At 35.2% G+C, this 23,317-nt stretch overlaps 1 protein-coding gene across 2 annotated transcripts in view; it reads right to left on the reverse strand.

Annotated features, from left to right (window-relative positions):
- LOC139121851 (G-protein coupled receptor 54-like) overlaps positions 1 to 23,317 on the reverse strand; it is a 190,286-nt gene that overhangs the window by 137,753 nt on the left and 29,216 nt on the right. For both annotated transcript variants that reach the window (XM_070687077.1, XM_070687073.1), the window contains exon 2: positions 8,128 to 8,172. The gene's annotated coding sequence lies outside the window, so the exon portion shown is untranslated. The remainder of the gene's footprint in view (positions 1 to 8,127; positions 8,173 to 23,317) is intronic.

Below are 23,317 nucleotides of genomic sequence, written 5' to 3' on the forward strand. Positions count from 1 at the left end.
GTTTCGGGGTAATTTTCACCAATTTCTGTCAAAAATGTCACATGTCAACCCTATTTGTAACAATCAACCCTATTTGTAACAAAAGTTAACCCCATATAGGGTTAGTATGATTTGTGTCAGAAAACAAGATTTTTTGACATTTTTGACCGAAATTGGTGAAAATTGCCCCGAAACTAACTTTTGGCATGTATCTGCACGACTTGATTGTATCTTACGAGTAGGCCTCTTATCCCAAGGAACTGCACAACAAAATTTAATCTGACGAGCAGTTTCAGAAAAAGTTAGTTTCGACAAGGAAAAAAAATCGTTCCCGAAAATACAAATATGCATTTTTCATCAATATTTCAACAAATACGGCAAAGTTGTTTTGAAAATTAGGTTTTGTTACAAATAGGGTTGATTGTTACAAAAAGGGGTGAACATTTCACCCCTATTTGTAACAATCACCCAATTTGTAACAAAAGCAGTTTCAGAAAAAATGAGTTTCGACAAGGAAAACAAAGAAAATTGCACCCAAACATACAAATATGCATATTTCATTAAGATTTCAACAAATACGGCAAAGTTTTTTTTGAAAATTAGGTTTTGTTAAAAATAGGGTTGATTGTTACAAATAGGGGTAATACATTGCGCAAGTAACAATCATAGCCTTCATCACTGTACGATTCAGTCTGACCAGCTGAAAGGTTCGTGAACAAATACAAACTCAATATCTGACAATCGTGACTTACTTTGCGGACTGTTGTACACTTGTGGAGTTTCGATACATAAGACAGCGCCCATTAAAGTTAGAAGGGTATCTTCTTTGTATGGCACTCAACCCTAATGACTTCTGTATTTGTACGGTTCAACAACGTAAAGGACTTCTTGAATGAAATGGCAGATAAGAGGAAGCCTTCTTATGGCAGCAATCAATTGTGACTCTCTCCTTGTACTGCGCACGCCCATTCCTGGAGTTTCTGAGTCACCCTTGATATTTCCCTTCATCAATACATTGTCATGACAACTGTTTACGTCTGAATAATTCAAGACTAATGCCATGCGGACAGGGACTCTTATAAATATCTCAGGTTCATGCTGAAACAGATTGCAAGCCTTTGTCTGTAGTGGTTCAATGAACTTACCATGTGGATACATAAATGCAGTAAAAGAAAGAAAATTATATTGTATGCATACATTCAGACCAAAGTGACTGTCGAGGAGTGAAGAGTAGGGTGATACTAAATACATACCAGTGTGTCGGACGAAGAAAGGAATCTATTTATATCACAAATTATGTAAATTACGTCTATTACGTAATGCTACTCGATGTTCTCTTAAGGTAGCGGTAAAGGCTAGAGCGTCAGTTATAAACTTCAATAAAACTATTAAAACATAAAAGTAGTCAACATTCTCTGTGGAATAAAAAAACTAGATATTTGGGGTCATAGGCATTGCAGAGTTATAGCCCGTTGAAACTTCTGAAAAACTGACCAAATAAGAGGAAGGTGGGGAATCCTTAGTGTATTAACTATGGTAGAGGTCCCCTAGCTTTTAAAAAAATGTTTGAAAAGGGAAAGTCATTTTTTACTGTTTTTCAGGAAAGTTTGACAAGGCAGTGCTTGCATTCAGAATGCGTGACTGCTATTGTAAGTGCATTTTTAGATTCTTTGAGTGTCAAAGAGATGTCAAAAGAGAGATTAACTGCTCTGTGACTTCAAAAAACGGGTGCAAATATGGCTTGTTTTCAACATTTTTGACAGAATAACAGTTTTCCTACATAATTTTATACCAATTTAATCTAACCTTGGAAATGAGATATGGACATGGAATTTTTACAGCCTATTAACAAGGTTACAGATAAGATTTGTACGGCACAATTTTTCCGTATTTGAAGTACTTTTTGAAAAGTCACATTTTGAAATTTGAAAGAATTTTTAATAATTATTTGATATGTAAACCCATGTAAAATCATAAAAACAAATTCTATTTACAAATCCTGCCGTACAAATCTTACACTTAATAGTGTCAACATATCTATAACTAATTTGGTAATATTAATACTATCAAATTATTATTATATTCAAATATGTAAAAAAATAAGAAAAATTAAATTTTAATATTGATTGGTGTCATATTTCAAAATAATGGCTACAAATATACAATTTTTATATTCTTTGGAGAAAGTATTAACTAAGGGAGTTATCCTGAAAATTTGAATTAAATATCTTGATTCTAACACTTGAAACTTGACATTAACTCTGAGAAAAGAATTGGTGCAAAAATAGCCTTTACCGCTACCTTAATTTGATCTTGTAAACAATCAAACAAGTTTCCACCATGAGAAGAGATTCATACAATTCTGGTTTATTTACTGACGGGAATCATCCACAGGTGAAATCTACACACTCTTAAAACTCTAATAGGTATAATGTTACATTATTATTTTAATACAATTTGGTGACTTATTGTGCAAGGGAGCCAGGAAACACGATTGGAACTATTTTGGGAAAATTGGATGAGAGTAATTATTAGGAAAATGTAACGAAATCGAAATTTTTACAGCCGAAATTTTACAAAATGATAGAATAAAGTAAAATTTGAAATATTGTTCTCATCTAAAAAAACAACGAAAACACAATGATTATTGCATAGCTCTTTCATCGGATTCATTTTTATGAAAACATGTTGATTTTTGTGTAAATGTACCGAAGAAACGAGACAAAATGCTTAAAATTTCTCTAATTGACGACTTTTGAGTCAGGGCACTATTGAAATGCCCCTGACTTTTTCGTGAATTTAAGACTTCATAAACATTAATTTGAGTCAGGGCACATTTTAAATGACCCTGACTGACTTAACTGTAAAGCAATCAAAAGACTTCATTTTGGTCGAGGCAAAGTGACAAACTGAGATTAGTACTAGTATTTCAGTAATGAAGAAACCATAGACAAGCTCGCACATTTTCATTCAAATATAAATATTGTTCCTATGTTTTGAACAATATTGCATTAGATACTATCATGCGCTGATTCTTACCCATAACATTTCAACAGCATCATAAATTTTGAATAGAATTTTAAAGATGATAAGCAAATATGGGGTAATATTAGACAAATTTCTAAAATTCTTGAGAAATTGCGCCTATCCAATTATCCCAAATTAGTTCCAATCGTGTTAGGACTAAAGTGTGGACAGCGAAATCAATGATGAATTGCTACAACAATATGATATACTTTGCTTCAATGTTGATCTGTAAAACCAGGTTAGTTTTCACGCGTGTTCTTACACGATCTTAGAAGTTTAGCTTGTCAGACAAATTTCCTCAGTTTCAAAGGGAGAAAACATGGACGCCAAGGTTTTGCCCTGCTCCTAAATTGTACAGAATAGGAAATCAACAACGACACAGGACGACTAGCTTTATGCATCTTTCTGAATTATCCAGGGAAGTTTTCGTATTCACTGTGATTTCAACATATAGTGGTCGATAAATAAATGAAAAACATAAAGTATTCCACTATAGGGAAAGTCATAGTGAGACATCAAATTTACATGTTGAAATGTCAATGCATCGACAGCAAAAACAAATACGATAACCCTTGACCTTTGCTAACGGAAAACAAAAGAGCCATTACACTTGACCATAACAGAATTACAGTCTCAGGCACTCATCAACAGCACGAAAGCAATCATCTTCAATGCTACTGTTTACGTCTTCTTTTATACGTACACACATACATACATACGTACGTACATACATACATACATACATACATACATACATACATACATACATACATACATACATACATACATACATACAGACAGACAGACAGACAGACAGACAGACAGACAGACAGACAGACATACATTTATTTGAATACATTTTTCTGTCTGTCTGTAGTTTATTACTGAGATTTGTTCTCTCTTTCCTGTTCATCATCGCCATCATTTACATATTTTCAATAATGCTACTCTTGTACCTTTTACACTCTATGGAGATAATCGGACGTCATTATGCCATCCGATGATATCTGTCAAACTTGAGTAACGGAAATCAGTACTCTAAACTAGAAATTATGTTATTCTTAAGACCATCAGTCTTTTCCACTTAACGCGTTACCTACATGAAAAGACACCCACCAGTCGCTGTTTATTGATATGTTTTATTAATGCTACACAGTGCTCGTACCTTTTAAAGTAAAATGAAATAACTACAAAGTTATGTGATCTGAAGGCTATAATACACCATTTGTCCGAACCAATATTTTGAATAATATATACTCCGCGTTTTCCTCGATGTACTGTAGATGGTAAAGAATATAACGGTGCCTGTCACTCGGTATTTCCTTAAATGTTATTGCTGTTGTTTTTGTTACATACACTCTGGATCCTGTCCCAAGGGCTTATCTTTGCTAGTACGTCACATTTCTTTTTGAAAGCGTTCATTAGGTTGTTGACGTCAGAGCTAACGACATCCTTTGTCGAATATCTGTGTCATTATTTCCGCCAAAGACACATGCCTATAACCAATTCCAACCTACTCAACACAATGTGAAAGGACATCAAATATCTTCAACATTTTGACCCAGCAAACATATTGAGTCCATAAATCGATGTTTTGCTTCAATCTGTGTATTTATTTGCACTGACGCCGAAGATAAGCAAACAAAACCATTTCTTTAATATGCGACATACAGCATCCTGTAAAACATGAAATAGCATTGTTGACTAATGAATTCTATGTATGTATGTATGTATGTATGTATGTATGTATGTATGTATGTATGTATGTATGTATGTATGTATGTATGTATGTATGTATGCATGCATGCATGTCCTCACTTCATTCTGCATAACTCTATTTGTAAAATTATGATGCTATGGAGTAGTATGTAATTAAACTCATTTTGGATGTATAGTATCGAGATCTCCAGCAGACATGGAATGACAATATCAAGACCATGTACATGCCGTTTCGATCTATTTAAATATATTTCTTTGTGCGGCTTTTATGGCGGATAGTGCATGAGCGAAGACTCCGACCTGAAGATACCTTGCCATTGTAATAATAACTGGTTGGATTGATTCTATGACTACGATATTGAGCACATGCTAAAATTACATGTAGACAGGCAATTTTATACATATAAACATGTAACACGAGTTGTATTGAGACAAATGAGAGGGACCTATATTGATGTGAGAGTACACTTCGTGACGCCAACTCAGTCCTCAATTCGTCTCGCTGACATCCCTGCTGACACACAAGCGCATATGCAAGGAAACGACCAAGTGCAACAACCGCACAAAACATACTAATAGTCTATTTTTTCAAGCCGCCCTCTTACCTAGCTACTCACTTCCAACAACACACATGAGTTCGCCTAGAAAAGAGCGATGTGAGACCTAATGACGGGTGCTCAATGTAAATCAGTACAAAGGGTAACCAATATGTGGAGTAATAATTGTGTGGAGTAACGAAGTTTCAGGTACAAGTGGCTAGGTTACCAGGCTGTACAAAGAATAAAGATTTATGTATAAGCTCTCTGCTCCTGACCTAACATTCAATCAAGACAAGTCTGTGAAGTACAAGGAAAATGGATAACCTAATTTCCAAGTAAACCTCGCGATTAGTTGACCGCACTTCTAATTGATCTCCTTACGGTCATTTGGCAATCACATAATTTCTTCCTCGGATATTCAAAGCTTGAAAACTTCGATTTACGCCAATGTAAGTCTACTGATTGCTGATTACAGGTCCCCTTTCTTGTTCCCGTTGGATAGATTGATTAGAGGTCAAATACCGCTACGCCATCTGACTGTATTAAAAGTACATTTTCGACGTTTGACAGCCTAGTGAGAGAGCCTTGGGCAGAACGATTATCTGTTATATAATCTAGAAGTTTTGGGAAGCGAAATGCGACTGGACTCCAGGGGTCAAAATAGACCATTCCCCGAGGAAACAATTAAACAGGGTGTTACATCAGGCGAAAGGGGTCTGTACGTGTAGAGAGATCATATATCAGTTCGCAATAAAACGTGCGAATCACTTTGCGCCCAAGGTGTCAAGTACAAGCAGTTAATCTAATGGAAAGTGTAAGTTCCCATGAGGAAAGATTCAAGACACGTTCTATAGGGAGATAAATATTGACAGAATCGTGTAAACACTGGTGTTCTACTTTCAAGTTCAACAGGTCGATTATAACTCACTAGGTTCGAACATAAAACGCTGACCACCAAAATACCGTCTCTACAATTTATGTCCATTAAATAAATAACAATTTTGTATATTACATTGATGAATTATACAATGAATATAAGGTAATGAATTAAATATATATATATATATATATATATATATATATATATATATATATATATATATATATATATATATATATACAACTCGAATTGAACTAATTTGGGATAATTAGATAATTGGATTTTCATATTTTTCAAATTTCTCAAAAGTGTTAGGTGCAATATGGTTGTTTGTGGCAATATTACAAATTACTCATAAAAGCTAGTGTATAATGTTAAAGAAAAAGCAGATGAGCTTCCTTTGCAGATTAAACGGACATTACATGATTGAAAATGGCTTCTAATATTTCATAACTTATCATCTTACCATTGTAGAAGTACATTGTTACTAAAAGGTGCAGTTAATTTTCTATTTTTCAAATATTATATACATGTCTGATACATTAAAAGTCGTTCACTTGTTGATTATAGCCTGCCAGCAGAAGTTAACTTAATCAAGCATGGACAAAGTTATAATAATGATACGGACGTGGGTTAGTGCAATGATCTGATCGGGCATATATCGACATGTACAGGGAATAACAAGATTTCGCATTTATTGCATGCAAATAAGCACCGAATGTATGATGTACGTACGTTCAAGTATATATGCCTAGAAAGAAGACAGAATTAATAACATGTACAAGCTACTAGGCAAAAGAAATAATTATAACTTGGTGTTGGTTCAGAAGCAGGAGTTTCTTATTTTGTTCATGTTTTCAGAGGGCCAATTATAAGCTCACTGATCAAAGACGGTGAACTTTAACACTGACAGAAATTCACTTCTTGCATGTTTATTGAGTATCATTTAGTGATTCGTCATGGTACAGTGTAAAACTCCGTCAATTCTGCAGTAGCTATACCATCATGTTCTGTCATCTAAGAAAAACTAATTTTTTTATCATTCTTTGTCGCATCTCTCGCGGTAAACGTACTCGTCTGGAAACCAGCCCGCTTTTTTCACCAACGCTAACTAGATATCAATAATATTTCATATGCGTCTTAAGCGTACGTATTGAATACTTCTCTCCACTCAGTAGTCCCCCCTAGGTAAAAAATGATTCAGACGAATGGTATGAGAATGTAGCATGAAGCTATGTTTGTATGGGAGAGTACTTCGAGCTCTGTTTTCAGCGATAAGAAGAAATAGTTATAAGAAAAAATACTGGCCAATATCATTACGAAAACAGATAGGATTTTCAGGCGATGCAACCGTTTAACGTTTGGCCAGCTCGCAAAATATAGCAATTTTCGGATACAGGAAACTTCGTTTAGACAGATTATCGTCGTATTAGAAGCTTAAGCCCGAAAACCGGAGCAATGCCAAAGTTGTGCCGTTTTTAAGATAATCATAAAATGAGTTAAATTACGAGAGAGTATTTGAAACTCCAAGCTATTTTGCTTGTTGTTACATATTTTACCGACTGGAAACAGCGACAGACCTGGAACACGAAAGCCCACATGTGTTTTGTATCTTGTCGTCAAGCGCATAGACTCATGTATTTGCGGTTGACATCGACTGAGCATTCGACTTACTCTTCCAGCCTTATCTTCGACATGTCGTTCATATTAAATTTTAAAGCCAAAGATATATGCACCGTATGTATGGCATTTTCATAGGCACTGTATAGTTCAATATAAATCATTGAAAGACTATTTTAATAAGTAAACACATGTCGGATACGCAGTAGCCCACATTGAAATGAATGAGACTTGTTTAACGGACAAGGCTTTTGAGCATAATTTGACTAGGGTTATCATAAAAGGTTTTTGCAGCAATGTTTTGGGGTAATTATCAATAGTTTTTTGACATGCCGTTGTATCGACAAAAGAGATCTTTCTTACCTGTTTGACGTGTCCGCCTTAAATTTGTGGTTTACGCCTTTATATCTGAAAGATAAATGAGAAACTTGCCATTGTATTTCTGAAAATAATGGGTGTAGGGCGTTCTAGTCTGTAAAGCATTAACATTTGAAAATCAACAACAAAACCAAAATGCACAACTTTATACAAAAAAATGGTGCATCCCACTCAATATAGCACAAAACCTCGCAGATTGATTACTCGATAAATTTGTGTAATAGACGCTGTGAAGGAAAACGCAAAACGCCAAAAAAATGCCATTATATTCGAATACTGTAGATAGAGGGTATTACGTTTCTGGTTTAATTATTTTCGAGGCATTTACAATATTACCGAGAGGGAGTAATCGATTTTTTTTTTACTTTTCAAATAATTCATCTTATCGTTGCAAGTTACGGTATGGTGATTAGCTATCGCTTTCCTTGGTAATGCAAGACAAGGACGTGGAATATCCAAGGAGATATTATTGGTATTGCTGTGTTATTGATTTCAGGTGCGGTTATCTGTCCAGTACTGTAGATTGAGTTTAATCAACTAGAACAAGCTACCTTAGCATATCCCAAACCCGGCCGATACAATCAAATACACTCTCAGTTGAATTGCATTTAAGGTAATACTAGTCTATGCATCGCGTGCATTACTCGGTGATATCGACTTCTCATCTTGCAAGCGACGGCCATCAGTGCCTCATAGGTGTTTTCAAAACTAACAAACCTGTATTGAGTCTGTACGTCACACTTTGACATACTTTGATATTTATAAGTCGCGTTCATTGCACATTTTTAAATTCGCCGCCGGCCGTCTAATATATCTTAGCAGACGAAGTATAAGCTTTTGAAAACAGCCTCGTGGGGCCACAGATTTGGTTAAAACACTTGAAAGACGAGGAGAACTTTTAGCGGGGAATGGCACATCAAGCGACAGAATAAAAACGTAAACCAAAAATCGCTTTGTATAGACAGTGCGCTGATCTGATTACATCTTATAAAACGGGTCTTGTGTAAGATTATACTGATTAAATACTTTATGAAAACAGGTCTGCTTCATTAATTATTAATGGGTCACGTGAATGTAACCTCCGTGGCTTTCGATGATCTATCATCTATACCTCTCGTTATCTTTGTATCATCTGAACAAGTTCAACACAAATGGGTTCACTTTCGGAATGGCAAATCGGTATCGAGGTAGGGAGGGGGGGGGGTTGGGGATGGATGTTGCAAAGTACCGGCCTGAACATGTTCTACACGGGTTATTATATTAATAAAAAAATCTGCCTTAGAGGTACCAATCCTTTCTCACAAACAAAAACAATTTATCCGTATTTCGAATAATCAAAACTCAGAAAGAAAGACGCAGTCTGAAGATTGCGTGATGCATTGAACTTACAGATGTTATTACTTTGCACATGAAGAAATTTGTGATATATATATATATATATATATATATATATATATATATATATATATATATATATATATATATATATATTATAGTGCTTGTTCGTTTTTCGTGTAGCTATAGTAGTTTGGTCACGCAAAGTCCCATTTGGCATAAAATGAACTGAATCGCTTCCATAAATTTTAAAAGGTATACATGGCCCCAGAAGGAGAGTGAGTCATCAATAGTTATATTTGCAAATAATGCAACGAATACTCCCTACGCAACGAATACTTTCTATGTCGATGGATGTTTTTGTGTTTTCTCATGTTTTCTTGGTCTGTAAAACGCTTAAAGTGAGCTTCTTCACGTAGGATGAGACGATTGTAAACGTCATTGCAATTTCCATGAGCCGGAAGTCGAAGCATCTTGCCATTTTTAGCTCACGTGTTCACACACGTGAGCTAGTGTCGTAGCGATGTCTGTCTGTCTGTCCGTGTGTGTATGTGTGTGTGTGTCTGTCTGTCTGTCTCTCTGTCTGTCTGTCTGTCTGTTTACACGATAACTCAAAAACGCCTGAACGGATTCAAATGAGATTTGGTAGACAGGTACTGTATGCTTATGGTAAGAACAGATTCTATTTTGGTTAGTGTGGCTTGCATATTAATGAAGTCATGTAATACCATTTCTTTTATATAATGGTCTCCTATGGAGACAGTAATGGCAGTGTCGGCATATATCGAGAAATACTGCAAAAGATTACATGAAACTTTTGACAGATGACAATCTCAGAACATTATGATGATACTGTGGGTTTCATGTCAATTTCCTGTTCATTTGCATATTTAATGAACTTTTGTTATTAGTGACATAACTCCGAAATTCCTACACCAAATTTGATGATACCTGCTACTAATATTGATCTGATAGATATCTAGCTGTACTGAGAAGCATTGGGCGGTGTAAATTTAACAAATAGCTCATTTGCATATTTTATGAAGTTTTGTAATTAGTCATATAACTTCGAAATAACTCCGCCAAATTCTATAAAATCTGCTGCAGATACTGATCCAACAGATATCTGACTGTGTTGAGAAGCATTTAGTAGTGTGAAGTTAATCGGGGCTTAATTTGCATATTTTATGAACTTTGCAATTAGTGATATAACTCTGAAATTAAGGTACCAAATTTGATTAAATCTGCTACAGATATTGATCTGATAAATATCTAGTTGTCGCATGAAGCACTGGGCAGTGTCGAGTTAATAAGTAGCTCATTTGCATATTTCATGAAGTTTTGTAATTTGTCATATAACATCGAAAGAACTCCACCAAATTTTAAGATATCTGCTGCAGAAACTGATCCGACAGATATCTGACTGTGTTGGGAAGCATTTAGTAGTGTGAAGTTAATCGGGGCTTAATTTGCATATTTTATGAACTTTGCAATTAGTGATATAACTCTGAAATTAAGGTACCAAATTTGATGAAATCTGCTACAGATATTGATTTGATAACTATCTAATTTTCGCTAGAAGCACTGAGGACTGACAAGTTTATTACGGCTTCATTTGCATATTTAATGAATTTTGTAATTATTGATATTACTCCAAAATTACAGCATTATATTTAATGAAACATGCTACAGCTGTTGATCTTATAGATATCTAACATTCCCATGAAGCATTTAGTAATATAGTGTCAAGGTAATAAACACCTCGTTTGCATATTAAATGAAGTTTTGTAATTCGTGATTAAAGTGCGTGAATACTGTGCGAACGTTGATGAAACCTGCTACATATAATGATCTGGCAGATATCTTGTTGTTCTGTGAAGCGTACCACTGTATGTAATGTAAACCACGTGAGCACATTCAGTTCACATCTGGTTATTTTAATGGGTTAATATTGCACCGATGTAAATTGAACAACAAAAGCGATAAGTGTCCACCTTCATCATGATAATTAAAAGATATAGATTCAGAAAAAATATGATGTAATACCATTAAAAACCTGTGGATTCAATTTATATCAATGGAATTATATTGTAACTGTGCATTTACGTACGCAATCTTAGAAACTTTAAGTGCAAACTAATATATCAAGATAAGATTCATAGGCATGTTGACAACCTAAAGTCGATTACTCCGACTTAAGATAGAAATTTATCGTTTTCCATAATTTTGATTAAAATTCTCTTAGGTGTTAACAGGCACAGATGGAGGTAAAAAGGACACTTTTACTGACATTGTCGATAAATTATAACATGAAATGGAAGTCGCTGATCTGTGTCACCATGAAAATGGATGTCCAGCTACTTCAAAACCGTTTAGCATATAAAAGAAGCCATTAGCCGCCGAGATTCAAAACCACATCTCAGTCATCTCCTGAATGTTTCATGCTTGACCTGAGGAGCAAACTGAATAAAAGATTATTCAGACCGCTCATTGACATGCTTGTCAATCGCATTCAATAGATAAATTAAGTACAATATGTTCATTGAAGAGAGGAGGATTAGAATTTGCTTGTTTATGACGCATTTTATTATCGTTGTATTTGCTTTTAGTTTCTCGATGATGGTTACGACGAAATTATTATTTTTATTACTAGTATTGTTGTTGTTGTTGTTGTTGTTGTTGTTGTTGTTGCTAGGTTATTCAACCGAGCAGGCATATTATGGCAGCAAAAATGTATATCTATCGACCTTTTTTCTTGAAGAAATGTCGAAACCAAACCTTTCATTGTATTTATACAATGCGGGAAAGGTTTTCCGCAAATCACATACAGTCATTTAAATAAAAAGTTTAAAAACAGTCACTCTTATTTTGACATTGAAGAATTTATAAGTGCGTGTCCGTGGTGTTGGTGTTTCTACGTGATTAAAGTAATCGGTAAATCTGTCAACAGCGAACGTTCATCGTAAAATCGAACGGCTACGAAATCATGAACCAGCCATTTCAAATGGTTTCTTTTCTGCTTTAGGGGGTTTTATACTGTCTTGATGACGCAAGCAATTCTTGTTCCAGTGGGGCCTCTTAATTGTACATTCAGTGAGCTGCATTAATCAGTCCATTGCAGACATAAATTACGACATACACTGTTAATACCAAATGGATGCTAAAATCAATCCTATCTTAATCTCCCGTGAATTGGGCATTACCTATGGTTTCAGACTTATCTACATATCTGACGTTGCATTTTTAGGATAATACATTACACCACTTCAAAGTAGAAGAAAAGAGAACTTTGTGTCAAAGTGCATATTGCCAAGTATCGCATATTAAACTATATGTACGATTGAACCTCTTGACTGTAAATCTCTCTTCTCTCTGGATTACACTAGTGTGTTGATTTCGTCGTCGATGTCTCCTGAAACCACAGGCTAAAAGTGTTTTCAAATTCGTTTCAGGGCGGAAACAGTTGTAAATGTACGAAAGTGCATTGCGGTCAATTCGTTTGCAGTAGATGCATTTAATTTCAGGGGGTTACGAATGCCTGCAATTTAGCGAACATGTGTGCACTGCATCATTTGGATGGCCCCCGGTCATAAGTCAGATTGAGACTAATGGCCTACATGTGTTTGATGATGTGTATTCGATTAACAAATTGCTAATTGAGTGCACGATTTCAGTTCATCGCCAGCGTATGACGCAGTAAGGCTCCCTGTGTTTCATTCCACCTTTGGATATTAGTAACCTAGTTCGTGTTACATGTATACCGTTTCAGAAACGTTCCTTGTTGGATGATGGGGTAGAATAATGTAATCCACTAAGACGTATGAGAGTATTTTAGATCGGGTTGATTAAATGTCATTGTCGACTGTCACTTTCTTGTGATCATTCTGAGTTCTCTGCAAAGTTTATTGAAAAAAATATATAAAACAAATGCATTAGTAACGTTAACGCCCATCGGAAAAGCAATCCAACGCTGAAAATGTTCATACAGTCATGTACCTTAAATCCACTTTCTATTTCCTCCTGTATTCGCTACTTAGCATTTTTTGCGACAAGTTGAAGAGGGGCAGTATTTACTTGCAGTATTCTGCAGGTATGAGGTTAGACATATTAACTGTAACCTCATGTAGCGCTGTGAGGATCAAATCAAATGACACGATTAAATGTACGTGAAACACGTCAATAATGCAGCGCCCTCTTGTGACTGTAAACATCATTGCTTTCTTATTGGTCATCCTCAAAATGAACAAAGCAAACCTACCGCAAATTATTGAACAGGAAAGTTATATGACTTAAAGTAATGGATGGTGTAAAGGATTGGGTAAAGCCAGTGACCATTGATTCATCTATCTTTATTCCAGGCTCCCACAGTCCATATTATTACATTGTAATGATGGAACGTACCCTGGTCTACTGGTGAAGATTCAACACTGACAACCTAGTTACCTTATTTTAAAAACCCATCGAACATCTGGAGCTAGCTGCATGTTTGCTTACGTGTATCTGAACTTGCAATGCATACTTTTAATGAAAGAAAAAAAGATTCGCATCGAAACCGTCAGCAAATTAACGAAGGGCAACTCTTTAGGAATTAGGAATATGATGAAAAAGATTGCTCAGAGACTTCTAGAAATCTGGTCCAGGGATGTGATTCTCATTTGCCGTGTACCAAGAACGGTCCCTGGTCATCGCAACGAAAGTATTTGACATTCAAAGGTTCTCAATTGAACACTCTGATGACATTATCTTGGTTTCATTGACATAAAAGTGACTTTATCAATTAAGGATCTATTGCTCACTTGATTAACGTGATGAATGTACTTTTCAAAATTCAAGTTCATCGTGAATTTGCTGCCAATAAATGACCCTTTCAACTTCCGTGCTTGGTTGCCTCTGTGTCTTTAATTTTTCCTAGAGCTTCGGTCGACATTAGCCGACTCATGGATGAAATCGTATAAGTAGAGAATGGGAAACGACAAATCCTGTAGAATAAATACTGTTGATATCATTTTGCGGGAATCTTGTATCTTGTAGTTGAAATGTCAGAAAGCGAGAGACGTTATATACAATGTCACGTTTGCACACCAGTCTGACAAGATAATGAGTGGGGAGTTTAAAACGTGTGTGACATATATGAATTATTATAGATATTGCTAAAGCCATGGACATGAATTCAAGTCTAGGACAGAGACAGACTCTTACAGGGTATTTTGAACAGCGAAATTTAACAAACTTTGAAACGGCGTTCCAATGTTAGTAAAATATCATGTAAAAGGTCAAAATTTTATCGACATTTCCCTCCATTTTTTTTCTTTTGAGTGGTATGTCTTTCATGTTGATTCGTGAACCGAGTTTCAAATTTCTTTAATCTTCTCAACGACTTTATATGGAAAGATACAAGCGTATCAAATTCCCTCTCCGGTTACATGAACGGCTTCTGTAAAGCTGAGTTGTGCTGGAGGCGTCCCTTCTGCGACCCTGAAACCATGTGATGTCCTTACTCTCCTGTTATTAGCGGACACATTGAAATTATTCCGATTCTCAGCTGCGGTTCAACGTACGAAATATGCCGTCTTGTTCAGTTCGTGCGTTATCTAGCAGTGGAAAATCTACAGTTTTAAAGTTGGTATTTTTATGAACGGAGCAAGGTTTGTGGGGTACTTTCCAAAATCTGAGATAAAAGAATGAATAAATAAATAAGGTAACAAAAAATGAAATAGGTAAATAAAAAGACAAACAGACAAATGAATAATAAATAATAAATAAATACTGCATTACCATCTAGCTTATAGGTATTCAAAACATCCCATATTGAGTGCTAGGCTGCATTTAGAAACACCTCTGCAGGGGGGGAAATTGACAGCAGGGGGTTGACAATGTCAAGGGTATGTTGGGAGGCCACTTCAAAGGATATATGATGACTTAAAGGGGGACTCGAAATGAACTATCTCTGCTCGATATGAAATAGGTATTGGTCATCAATTTAAGCAGCTGCTGTAACGTTTGGCTAATTTTAGGGTGGTTTTGTTTTGTGTTTCCACTGCAGTTTCTTGCTCTACTCCCTGAAGAGTGATGAAAAGTCCAGCAAAGCCAAATGTGTACAGTCAGCATTGTTATTGTTTAAAACTGAATTCAAGTCTGGACTAGAATTCATTGTCATCAATAACAAAAATTATGGTCTTTACACTTGAATATACAGAGCATTTGCCAAACAGAATTTTGTCATTCTAGCATGCTGTGGCAGTAGAACAAGAAACTGCAGTCAATAACGAGAACAAAACATAATTGATTGGCCAAAAGGTACATCTAATGTCCCTTTAAGAAAAATATGTTAATTGTGTCCAGTTATATAATACTTAACATGTTGACTTCCATTAGAAATAAAATAATAATTTTGGGTGAAATTCCAATGTCATATTTGTTGTCCACATCTGAACTTTCAAACGCCCAATTTGAATCAAGTAGACTTGTATTGTCAAACAATTATAAAAGCACAGATTTAGTTAGTTTACTATATGAAAAATTATTCATAGTTTTCTCATAGACTCCCATGTATAGTGGATCGACAGTGTCATGCAATTTTTGCTTCAACCACTTCAAGCAAAGTACATTTACATGAATTATCACACACATATAAATGTAGAGATATAGCTTGCCTTTAATGGTAAAATGTTAATAGTTTGCCCAATAGACTCCTATGTACTATGATTTGATAGTTTTGGACGAAGCACTGTATCTGCCACTTTTTGACTTCCTTTGAAAGGCAAAGGGGACTTCAAAATTATAGCGGGGGAACTCGGACAAATTATGAGTTTGTTAGGGGGATTTGAAAAAATCTGCGAACATTTTTTGGACTCCCCCGCCTCCAGAGGCATTTTGAATGCAGCCTTAGCTCAGAATGTATCTTCTATAGTTTAGCTGATCTTCCTTTGAGTAAAAAATTGAAGGGAATTGCTAATAGTTTGGCCTTAATGAACTCGGGTACTTGGAAACTTGGAACTGCTACAAAAATTTAATACAATAGAAAATGTTGATTTTTGATCATCAACTATGTTTTAAGCACAATTAGTTGGTCAAGCGCGAATGTCGATTGTGTCTGACATCTTGAACTGTCAGCACTTTACATTGCGGAAAATCATATTTTAGGATAAGATGCCATAGGTTACAGGAAACGGAATTTTAGTAATGCAATATGCACTTAAGACAGCCGAAAGCTTTCAAGAAGCCATTTAACACATATAAATAACAACTTGCATTGCAACTACTCTATTTCATAAGAATGTTGCGACGGAGTTGTTTTCACACATTTCGCCAACATAAAAAAGTAAGAATTATTGATGTTTAAGAATATGATGACCGATTTTTTACAGCTTTGCAAATGCCAGATAATTGCAGTAATGCTTTAGAATTGTGATCAGCTCTACCTTAACATAAAACGTTCAAAACATTACGCTATTAGAATTAAATGCCCTTTAAAATGTGCTACACAAGTATACGATTTCGAAATCAATTATGTAACGCTTTTTGAGATATTTTTTCCTACATCGACGTTTTCGAACCTAATGGAAATTTTGCACAAAACTTAAGGAAAAGAAGTATGAGAGTTCTCACAAGACGTTTCAGGCAATATATGTATTGTATGCGCACATGCTATAAATTGCTAAGTCTATAAAAATATCGTTGCGAGCAAACCTTGTAACTTGTGATAATATTTTCATAGTGTTCAGGCTTTAGAACGAAAACGTTTCCTATTCTTCTCTCCCGTATACAAATTGTGTTGAAATGCAAATCTAAAGCACTGCATTTTGCAGGACATGTTATTGTTTGCAAATGGATTCTAGCGATGAAATTGACATTAGCCACATAGAGAAAGTATTATTCGGTTGAACTATAGGCATTTGGACATGATGGTAGTAGCAAAATAAACATTTTTTTTGCCTTCAGAACGAATTTTGGAAAATGCGACAAAAGTTGCAGGTAATGTTGGTTTAATGGCTAGCGGACCGTTCAGCAAGACCGAACCCGACACTTTGAACACAATAGTGTACACACCATGTCTGAAAGGCATTTACCATCATGGTAAAATCTGTATTGAAGTTGATTTTATCACCAGTCCAAGCGCCAATAAATAGTAATACATGTACTCCTTCACAACATGCAGACCAGTCTTCACTTACAAAAGGGATTTAAACTGATGATTTATTTCAAAAGGGTGGTTTTCCTCTTACAGAGAGCAGTCATCAAAAATGCCCTTTTCAAGTATATTGACAAATTGTGGCAATCACTGAAGTGTAAAAGCGCCCATAAAATTTGATACCACGTTAAAATTTTAAAGTCAACGTGCAACACAGACATATGTCCATCTTTTCAATCAGAGAGCTCAAGCATACTCCTTAAGTGGCATGGCAACAGTAACCTATACGAAAGTTTAGAGTGGAATGTTAGTGCATAATTGTAGAGGATTACATATATAAATAATTGATAGATGTTGGGGTAAAACAGCATGTGTCCCTTGCTTTTCCAAATATAGCAAATACATTTCGGAGAGTAAGTCATAGACTATTGAAGTATTTTAAGCCTGCCTTTCCGAAGTATACAAAAGGTCAAACGGCATGAAGTAAACTTAAAAATTCGATTTGATTGCAAGCCTCGATTCATTCTTCGAGTCATTTTGTGCAATATTGCACTGACATAGAATAATACAGCATCAAGGAAGTTACATTATAGCATAATTTTCTTCAATAGGTAATCGACGTTAGTGTGCTATTCATTATCTTCATTTACATCGTGCCTGTCGTAAGTACGAATGGCAAATCAAAACTAGTGATGGGTTTGGGCAGCTGATAAGAATATGCATTATATTTTAAGTATGAGCGCGAGTATAGCCATTCTTGCCCGCGATTCAACAGATGTGAGTGTACACACCAGGCTGCTGTATGAATCACTAAACAGCATAAGACCTACTAGCGAAGGGTAGTTTACGAGGTGATTGGCGCCAGGAAAAACTTCGCTAACGCAAATGTAGTTCTTCTAAGTTTGATTTACGATCCATCGATGGAGCCTGGGTGGGTGAATTTGACGCTAAAGAGCAGTACAAACACAAGAATGAAAATTTATGATCCGTATTGAAAGGTTTGAAAGGAAAGGCAGGTTATCGGAAATTACATATCCATTGAAGTGCCTTGTGAAGAGGGTAATGCAAAAGTGTTGAATTATGTGACACAAATGGAGAGCAAAGGTCATAAAAGAGTACACCAAGGAAAACTAACATCGTCACTTTTCGCATTATGGGTGGAGATTGATTCATTATTATATCGCCAGGCAATGGGGCGCTGATAACTGCCATGGAGACACTGTCAATAATACTGACCAGTTGGTTTTAAGACGTCAAATAAAAGTGACCTTGAATTTTTTTTTAAACAACTAACATTAGATGTTCTTATTCGGGTTTATGGCCCAACAGCTTGAAAAAACGCTTCATTGAGTCTTAGGATGCTCCAGATGACACGTAGCATCTTTGATTTGCAGAGAAATAGTAAGTGGTCATAAAAGATTGTGGATAGATTTCATTTTTGTACCAAAATTCTGCGATTGAAATAAGCAAATTGCAATTGAAATGAGCAAAAAGTGTCATCAATTGAGGAAAATGGAACTTTTGAAAATAGGTTTTTTTAATGTAAGTAATCGAATACACTTGTTTCTTAATTAATTCAGATAGGATTGCCGAAGTGAAAATGTGATAATTGCAACTGCATTGAGTAAAAGTAGTCTTGAAATTGTTGATCAATTGTTAATGCTTCATTAGCTGCAACATTCGGTGCAGTTTCCATTCTTTTTTATATATATCCGTGAAATTCGCTCCCTTGTTTCACTGCAAACATTTTGTCGGAATACTCGGTGTTCCTCTTTTCAATTGGCTTGAATGTGTATAAAATTTAAACAACTTAACTATTACAGTTGACAGTAATTGTCATTGCAAACTGGAATTCATTCGTCAAAAATAACATTGCAGGTTGTACACAAAACAATGTGGTGACAAGGCTAATACCCGGTTTTTCAACAAGGGGGAGGCAGAACTAGAAACTGTTATGTTTTCTGTTAAAAAATTAAAAAAGATATAATCAAAATATACTGCTTAAAAATGTAATTGTGGATAGACTATTATGTTTTCTGTTACAAAATTACAAAAGATATAATCAATTTTATACTGCTTAAAAGGGTAATTTAAAAGTGACGACGTCATCATGGCGGTGATTAATGATCGCGTTAATGAAATGGCGTTTCAGCTTAATGAATGCGCGCTGACATACGGCAATTAAAGTGATTTAATGTTTTCAGTTTTCGTACCAGTATTGATTTCTGAATATGGAGTCTTCTAAATAAACGACGAGCTTAAACGCTAATGTGTGATGTGAGTATAAATCAAATGAACAAAACTTTAATCAAAAACCTACAATTATTTTAATTACATTCACTTGTCCTTTCATTTCACTTACCCATTCAAATTACTTTTTTTTACATTTGAACTGTTTTTTTATGAAGTTTTATGAATATATAACACTGTCATTTTGAATCTTGCGATGGATGTAAAATATAATAACAGATTTCATTTACAATGTTATTATTCAGAAGAATCGATGTCTTTTGTCTCAGAATGCAACCATTATACCACTAAGGGGGTGAGATTTAGGACTGATGGATTGATATAGGTAAGGTATGGTCAATTTTATTTGAGCTTATGTGCATCATTTCTAAAATCTTGGTACAATTATATATATATATATATATATATATATATATATATATATATATATATATATATATATATATATATATATATATATATATATATATATATATATATAGATAGATAGATATATGCATATTTTTATGTCTGTGTATGTGTTTATTTTTATTGAGTCTAAAACAGATTAACAAGAAAATGTTTGTGACATTTCGTAAAACTAGTTACGTACGAACAGAAATATACCATTTCCAGATATTTATATTTGCTGTTTCAATTTGTGTCAATTAACAGAAAAAAACTAATCTTACGTGTGCCATTCGACCACCAGACGGCATTGATGACTTAATTCATTTCTATATTAATCTGAGTATATTTATTCAATAGTAATGTTAAGGAGATCGGTAAGACCTATTTCAAGTCACGCAATTGAGTTGACAGATATAATCGACATGATTTTACTTTCAGCGTTTGTAACTTGAGGACTACAGAAAGTTGTTTCGTAACGCGATCAAATTGCTTGTAGTATAGAACAAACTACTTGGCATCATTCAGATATTTTGTATCATGTTAAGACCGTTGTTTATTTGCCAAAGTGACTATTGCTGGTATCGTACGGTGAAATAGAACCCCATCGCATGGGAAAATAATATTCTCGAAGAATTACGATTTTGAATTCTGTAAGTAGCAATTGATACAATGACTGCATGGTTAAAAATAAGAGATTTTGTGCCAGGGTATTGTATATAATACGGATATAAAAAAACGTTTTAGTCTTTGCGACTCACGACAGAATACTCAGTGGTAAAACACATAAATTGAATTTTGACGATAAGGCATCAAATGTGCAATGCACCGATGACTAGTCTTAAGCTATATTACAATTCTTCGGAGCAGTTGTCAGTGAAAGAAACGAAAATGAAAGCCATTGAAATTTAACCGTATCACAATTAAAGTACGCATGAAGAACAATTTTCTTCGACTAAACGTTGAGGAAAACATAGGTATTACACGAGGGAAGGAAAAGGTGCCTTAACTTTAATTTTTCCTTTTAATTGGCATAGGCAGTTGCCATAAACGACAATAAGACGATTTACAAACTGTAAGGTAAATATTACTTGAGCATGATGGATAATATTGAAGTTTAACTGTAAAATATACTTGTTGTATAAATACGATATACCGTAACCGATCAGCGCCCACAGGAGAGCAGTCATTTACCGTGCTATTGTTGACTGGTCGAAGGCTTGAGTTTCTGAGAGACTTAGAAACAAATATACTGTTTTAAAGGACTGTGGTCGCTTAATATCTAATTTAACACGACCAACTTAAACTTGTTACACTATTTGACAGATTGTACATCTATCTAGAGTGGAAGCAATCTGCTATCTCCCTCTGACAATCTTACTGACATTTTCACAAATCCAGGTCAGGTGCAACAGGACTCTGCTGTATTTACATTCCCCAACACCGTGATTTATCTAATATCATACACGAAAAGCGACTTCACTTCGGATGATTGAGCCATCATTCTTTAAATTACGAGATATATGAACATATGTAACAAGTTCTTGAATTACCAATTTTCTGTCATTCAGAAATAGTGAATGGCGAAACCCAATATTTTTCAGTGAGATTAAATACGAACTGTTATAACATCGTACTCAAGACATTGCACTTGCTATTTTTAACTCACCAAAATGTCATGCTTCCTGGCTTTTAGATTGATAGTAAGAAGAAACTCGAACATTAAAGCTAGAAAATCACCACTTGCGGCTATAAGAGTGGATTTGAATATACTTCAATTCTCAGTGTAGGGTAGTCTATCTTTCATACGTTTTTGATGGGAAGCGAATTGTAAGAAGATGTATCCATTCTTATGCTAGGAAAAGCTGTGCTGTAAAATAGGCGGCTCACTTCAAAGACTCCAAAAGTTTGAGCATAATGAATAAATTGAATCATGTTCAGTCGAAAGGTAGCCGCTATAGCTTCTCCACGTTTCTCAGGGTGTGTTTTGTGTTTGTTATTTAAGGCGCTTCATCAAAATTTCAGGATTTTGACGGCGATGGATGTTCTAATCTGATCTGTGACATTTTCCAAAGATAAATCGACAGCGCAGTAGACAGGGGACAAGGAAACAAAGAAGAACTTGCGATAATAAACTTGACATCCGAATAAATAGTGAAATTCGGTAAATTCTCGAACGGATTCGAACCATCAATGTAAGTTATCTATTCACCAAGCTGGAACATTAGTGGTAAAAAATGTATGTGCAAATTTTATATATTGGATACCTTTGAATGATAAAGCTGACCACATGTTACAACAAGTGATATTAGATTTCTATGAATCCTTAAACCGCTGTCAATATGGTGACCACTACATATTAGTAAACCTTGGTTGAGAGAAGTAAAATATACTGATTTTTTAATTACAGTACAAGACTATTTGTCCCAGAGTTAAGTCGTACCGGAGGATTGAAAATGATTTGCAGATATTGTGACAACGTAAGGATAATTTGCACACGCTTACAGTTAAATTAGTTGCCAAGACTTCGCCAATCTGTCACAACTACGGAAACAAACACAGCATTCACATAGAATATTCCCATTATCTAGTTGCGTGTAAGCTTAAGTGTAAGAAAACAAAATAGCACTTTGCATGATGAGTTTCGCTGACAATAATCCAATACACAAACCCTGCATGTCAACCTAGAAGGCGTATCTGCGGAAGCTGGCGAGCAATAACCACATGAAATTCATTTTGATATTGTACATATGTCAAAAGTGTATAATATCCACTGTAACAAAGCATATTTCACGTACATACACTGTTATTTTGGAATATAGTAAGCATCTTCATTCATGGCAATCTTATGTATAGATGCTAATACTTGGACTTGAGGTACAGAAGTGTACACTGCTGCACCGTCGACAGAATCGCGCGATGAATAAACAAACCACACATAAGGTAAGCGGCTGTCAACCCCCGCCCCCCCCCCCCCCCCCGCCCTCCGGTGGACCCAAGAGTCATACACCCACGAAATGATGTACAGTATTTTGAGAGATTTAGGACTTCCTGCCAATACATTCGGCCTGT

The sequence above is a fragment of the Ptychodera flava genome, chromosome 21 (genome assembly GCF_041260155.1).
Source record: "Ptychodera flava strain L36383 chromosome 21, AS_Pfla_20210202, whole genome shotgun sequence".
NCBI lineage: Eukaryota > Metazoa > Hemichordata > Enteropneusta > Ptychoderidae > Ptychodera > Ptychodera flava.